Genomic DNA, 6,394 nt, shown 5'->3' on the forward strand with positions numbered 1-6,394 from the left:
CCCTCAGTCAGGCTCAGGCTGCAAATTTTAACATTTTTAATCAGGAAGATGGTGATATTTGTGTTACACATATAGACACATCCTCACATTTCAATCTTTGCAAGATGAGGTTTTTCCATTCATTCGGGATTTAAAGTACAAGGGAATTAGCTGTAAGCCACGGACGTTTGAGATCTGCATTGTCCTTGGTGGATGAAAGGGCGAAGTTTTTCCCCGAAAAATTTTACAAGATTTTTGAAATCTTGAGTTGAGGCCCTGACTTCAATATCCGGTGAACTTGTGTTGTGTCCAGGAGGAGGTGTTGGTAATGAACCAGTGTCTGGTTCAGGAGGAGGTGTTGGAAATGAACCAGTGTCTGGTTCAGGAGGAGGTGTTGGAAATGAACCAGTGTCTGGTTCAGGAGGAGGTGTTGGAAATAACCATGTGTCTGATTCAGGAGGAGGTGTTGGAAATGAACCAGTGTCTGGTTCAGGAGGAGGTGTTGGAAATAACCATGTGTCTGGTTCAGGAGGAGGTGTTGGAAATGAATCTGTGTCTGGTCCAGGAGGAGGTGTTGGAAATAAATCTGCGTCTGATTCAAGGGAATTAGCTGTAAGCCACGGACGTTTGAGATCTGCATTGTCCTTGGTGGATCCAGGGCGAAGTTTTTCCTCGAAAAATTTTACAAGATTTTTGACATCTTGAGTCGAGGCCCTGACTTCAATATCCGGTGAACTTGTGTTGGGTCCAGGAGGAGGTGTTGGTAATGAACCAGTGTCTGGTTCAGGAGGAGGTGTTGGAAATGAATCTGCGTCTGATTCAGGAGGAGGTGTTGGATATGAATCTGCATCTGATTCAGGAGGAGGTGTTGGAAATGAACCAGTGTCTGGTTCAGGAGGAGGTGTTGGAAATGAACCAGTGACTGGTTCAGGAGGAGGTGTTGGAAATGAACCAGTATCTGTTTCAGGAGGAGGTGTTGGAAATGAACCAGTGACTGGTTCAGGAGGAGGTGTTGGAAATGAACCAGTGTCTGATTCAGGAGGAGGTGTTGGAAAAACCATGTGTCTGGTTCAGGAGGAGGTGTTGGAAATGAACCTGTGTCTGGTTCAGGAGGAGGTGTTGGTAATGAACCAGTGTCTGGTTCAGGAGAAGGTGTTGGAAATAACCATGTGTCTGATTCAGGAGGAGGTGTTGGAAATGAACAGTGTCTGGTTCAGGAGGAGGTGTTGGAAATGAACCAGTGACTGGTTCAGGAGGAGGTGTTGGAAATGAACCAGTGTCTGATTCAGGAGGAGGTGTTGGAAATAAATCTGCGTCTGATTCAAGGGAATTAGCTGTAAGCCACGGACATTTGAGATCTGCATTGTCCTTGGTGGATCCAGGGCGAAGTTTTTCCTCGAAAAATTTTACAAGATTTTTGACATCTTGAGTCGAGGCCCTGACTTCAATATCCGGTGAACTTGTGTTGGGTCCAGGAGGAGGTGTTGGTAATGAACCAGTGACTGGTTCAGGAGGAGGTGTTGGAAATGAACCAGTGTCTGGTTCAGGAGGAGGTGTTGGAAATGAACCAGTGTCTGATTCAGGAGGAGGTGTTGGAAATAACCATGTGTCTGATTCAGGAGGAGGTGTTGGAATAACCATGTGTCTGATTCAGGAGGAGGTGTTGGAAATGAACCAGTGTCTGGTTCAGGAGGAGGTGTTGGTAATGAACCAGTGTCTGGTCCAGGAGGGGGTGTTGGAAATAACCATGTGTCTGATTCAGGAGGAGGTGTTGGAAATAACCATGTGTCTGATTCAGGAGGAGGTGTTGGAAATGAATCTGTGTCTGGTCCAGGAGGAGGTGTTGGAAATGAACCAGTGTCTGGTTCAGGAGGAGGTGTTGGAAATGAACCTGTGTCTGGTTCAGGAGGAGGGTTGGAAATGAACCTGTGTCTGGTTCAGGAGGAGGTGTTGGAAATAACCATGTGTCTGATTCAGGAGGAGGTGTTGGAAATAACCATGTGTCTGATTCAGGAGGTGTTGGAAATGAACCAGTGTCTGGTTCAGGAGGAGGTGTTGGTAATGAATCTGTGTCTGGTTCAGGAGGAGTTGTTGGTAATGAACCATTACCAACACGTACCTCTTTGCCGTCCTTATTACAGGCAATACATTGCGATTTCTTCTGGTCATCTGATGCCTCATTCACAATGACGGCAACGAACAGTCGCGCAACGACACTTGACCGGGCCAGCTTGGACGGCTTTGATCCATCTGGAATGTTGTCCTCGTCTGTGCTCAGTGTGATTAGCCCAACGCAGGGAAGCAATTCAAGGAGGGGCCCATCACTACACGTCACGCTGGGCTTGGGGTCCATAATTGTTTGTCGGTCCGGCTTCTTCTTGGGGATCTTCACCGTGTTAAGATTCGAGACGATATCAGGATTCCCAAAAACTTCAGTTTCTTTCTTACTGCTGTCTCCTGTAACGTCTTCACCCAAGCATGTATGCTGGGTTACTGCGGTGGTGGTATGCTGGAGCTCCACTGTCACCTTGCTCCGTCCACCGTCGGACGGGGAGTCTGGCAGACTGTTGCTGTCACTCCACTCGTCAGTAGTACTTTCCCCACTAAAGCAGCACCCCATCTTCTGCAGCCTGAATCGGAAACAAAAAAGCCACTGCCATGACCACACAAACTTAAAGTTATTGAGAGATCCGTTCGCTGCCCCAGCCTCAAGGAGAAAGAGGAAACTTCCGCCTCGCCCCCTCCCCAGCCATGAATAGCACAGGTGAGGGGCTCACACCCCTGCTAATCATTAGGGCGTGAGCAAGGCCGAGTTAGGCTACAGTTTGAGAGGGGCCGGCACATGGAACACAAGCCCCGCCCCCACCCGCTTCACTGTGACTTGCATTAAACCAGCCTAACTTAGAATTTGGTAGAGTTTCCAGCAGAGCTCAAGGAGGTGTTGATCCCAACCATCAACTCCCAATTACTTCCTTTTCTACCTTTAACGAGTGTGCACGTTAGTACGTACCTTGTCTATATTAGAGGGCGATGATCGGTTGAGGGATCGAATAATGAGGCGGCAAATCTGATTGTGAATCAAAAATTCTATGTAACTGGAGAGAAATTAGTTGTCTTCGGGTAATGGTGGGTTTTCAGCTTAACCTACAATAGTTAATGTCTGTAGTTGTAGCAGCAATACCTTACTATAAAGAGTTTTTTGTTTGCAATTGTAAGCAAGATCAAAGCTATATGGCTTTGAATTAAAGTCACCTACAACCCAAAATGGCCTTTTATCTGCTTTGACCTCGCAAAAATAATCTCTGAAATGTTTAAAGGGACCGACGCACAAAACCGCGTTAATCGGCACATATATTCGCCACAAAACAGGCAAAAGAGTGCTTGTCTGCCATCCATCTTGGGTCACAATGAACGTTTTTATCACTTCCAGTTCTCCTCAACAGTTGATACATTCCCTTTCCGGTTGAAAAAGTTACTTGGACAAATGCTTCGGCCGCTTGGAAAAGTGTTCCGTCACTTGGAATTTTGTCTCGGCGTTTGTAAAAATGTTTGTTTGTAAAAATGTTTTCTAAAATGTAAATTTGTCTCCAGCTTCGTAAAAGTGTTTCGCACCTCTCGGCCACCGTAACTGTGATTCAAAATGTTGCTATAAAATTCAGAACCAGTAGAATGAGACATGATTGTAGGGTGTTGTGGTACTCGATATGTGGTAAATGTGAGCGCACGCACACACACGTCAAAACAAGCGCTGCAGCGACGTGTTGTAACGTTCAAATGCAGCCCATTTTTTGCCTGGAGCCACTCAAATTATTAATAACTTAATTAACAACTGCATTAGGAAAACAAAACTGAAGTCATTGGGCCAGATTCACGAAACGTTCTTACGGACAAATTTGTTCTTAAGTCCCACTTACGAACATTTTACGAAGATTGTGGCATTCACCAATTTCTTCTTATCCTGGATTTATGCGTAGGTAAGAACAAATCCTACGAACACTCAGGAGTACTCTTACGCAGTGCCGACATGTTGGCATGGTTGTGTTTTCTTCTCTTGTGGAGTTCAATAAAATTCAATATTACAATGATAATTATGTCATATTTATTTATTTCCTATTTTTGGTGATTCACGGAGAATTTTAAAATTACGTAAATGTGCCAATGACTTAACTTTAATCAACCAAATTGGAAACCATGCCAAAACTGTCTTTTTATTTGATTTTATCTTGATTTATTTTATTAGGGGATCGAGGATATGCCCTGGCTCCCTGGTTGTTGACACCACTGACCAACCCTCAGACTCCACAGGAAATTATATTCAATCAGATGAATGGGCGCAGTAGCTCCACCATTGAACGCACCATCGGCATTTTAAAGGGGCGGATGTGTTTGGACACAGAGGCACAACCCCTTGAGGATGTGCGTCCTGACGCAATGATGGGGCCAGACTGCAGGCACGCGGTTCACGTTTGAGCGCGATTAATTGCCCGTTTGTGAATAAAATGCATTATTGTCACAATTTTAGTCTAACAGTCTTGATTCACTTCAAAAAGAAAAAATAAGAGAGACCGGTTTCAGAGCACAGCTTTTACACGTTTTTATTCTTTTTACATTCTATTTTTTTTTTACATTCTCGTTGATTTCTTTAAGCGTGTTGGCTATAGTCATCAGGGTTGAGGCAATTTTATCAAGCATGTTAGCCATCCTTTCTTGATTGTTCAACACGGCGTCAGAAATCAGGCGTGGAGAGGCAAGCTTTGGGCATTTCGCTTTGTGCATTTTGCTGCTTTTTGCTCCGTCTACAGGGTCCTGCTGCAGTTCCTTTTATGGGCATTGGTGGGCGGTGACTTATGCTAATCATATGTTAATTAGACTCACCTGGTTTCAACTTACGAACAGATGGCATTCATCAATCTAAGAACACAGCTGCGAACAATTCTGGGGTTTACGAACGCGTTGGTGAATCCGACGTAGGGTTTTCTTAAGGAACTTCTTAAGAACAACTTAAGAAAGAATTTAAGAAGATTCATAAGAACATATTGGCGAATCTTGCCCATTGTTTCTGTGTTTTCCTTTTTTTTTTCCCGGGTCGCGAGAAGGAGGCTAAGTCGTGTGGCTCCGTTTGATTGACTGTAAAATCTGTTTGAATAGACCGTGTGGCCATTTTACCCCTATTAGAGGCATCCTTCGGAAGACTGACTGCTGAATGAGGTTTCAGATAAAGAAAGAAGGATGTTCACCTTTGATCCCCTCAGTCAGGCTCAGGCTGCAAATTTTAACATTTTTAATCAGGAAGATGGTGATATTTGTGTTACACATAAAGACACATCCTCACATTTCAATCTTTGCGAGATGAGGTTTTTCCATTCATTCGGGATTTAAAGTACAAGGGAATTAGCTGTAAGCCACGGACGTTTGAGATCTGCATTGTCCTTGGTGGATGAAAGGGCGAAGTTTTTCCTCGAAAAATTTTACAAGATTTTTGAAATCTTGAGTCGAGGCCCTGACTTCAGTATCTGGTGAACTTGTGTTGGATCGAGGAGGAGGTGTTGGAAATGAACCAGTGTCTGGTTCAGGAGGTGTTGGAAATGAACCAGTGTCTGGTTCAGGAGGAGGTGTTGGAAATGAACCAGTGTCTGGTTCAGGAGGAGGTGTTGGAAATGAACCAGTGACTGGTTCAGGAGGAGGTGTTGGAAATGAATCAGTGTCTGGTTCAGGAGGAGGTGTTGGAAATGAACCAGTGTCTGGTTCAGGAGGAAGTGTTGGAAATGAACCAGTGTCTGGTTCAGGAGGAGGTGTTGGAAATGAACCAGTGACTGGTTCAGGAGGAGGTGTTGGAAATGAACCAGTGTCTGGTTCAGGAGGTGTTGGAAATGAACCAGTGTCTGGTTCAGGAGAAGGTGTTGGAATTGAACCAGTGTCTGGTTCAGGAGGAGGTGTTGGAAATGAACCAGTGTCTGGTTCAGGAGGAGGTGTTGGAAATGAACCAGTGTCTGGTTCAGGAGGAGGTGTTGGAAATGAACCAGTCTGGTTCAGAAGGAGGTGTTGGAAATGAACCAGTGACTGGTTCAGGAGGAGGTGTTGGAAATGAACCAGTGTCTGGTTCAGAAGGAGGTGTTGGAAATGAACCAGTGACTGGTTCAGGAGGAGGTGTTGGAAATGAACCAGTGTCTGATTCAGGAGGAGGTGTTGGAAATAACCATGTGTCTGGTTCAGGAGGAGGTGTTGGAAATAACCATGTGTCTGGTTCAGGAGGAGGTGTTGGAAATGAATCTGGGTCTAGTCTAGGAGGAGGTGTTGGAAATGAATCTGCGTCTGATTCAAGGGAATTAGCTGTAAGCCACGGATGTTTGAGATCTGCATTGTCCTTGGTGGAACCAGGGCGAAGTTTTTCCTCGAAAAATTTTACAAGATTTTT

At 44.9% G+C, this 6,394-nt stretch overlaps 1 long non-coding RNA gene across 1 annotated transcript; it reads right to left on the bottom strand.

Moving 5' to 3' along the window:
* Positions 1-4,606: 4,606 nt before the first annotated feature.
* Positions 4,607-4,917, bottom strand: LOC130515036 (uncharacterized). Its single transcript, XR_008947121.1, has 2 exons — positions 4,825-4,917; positions 4,607-4,762 (listed from the first exon to the last, which is right to left on the bottom strand). It is a non-coding gene; the product is annotated as an uncharacterized LOC130515036 (long non-coding RNA).
* Positions 4,918-6,394: the final 1,477 nt, after the last annotated feature.

Source organism: Takifugu flavidus, chromosome 18 (assembly GCF_003711565.1).
Source record: "Takifugu flavidus isolate HTHZ2018 chromosome 18, ASM371156v2, whole genome shotgun sequence".
Lineage (NCBI taxonomy): Eukaryota > Metazoa > Chordata > Actinopteri > Tetraodontiformes > Tetraodontidae > Takifugu > Takifugu flavidus.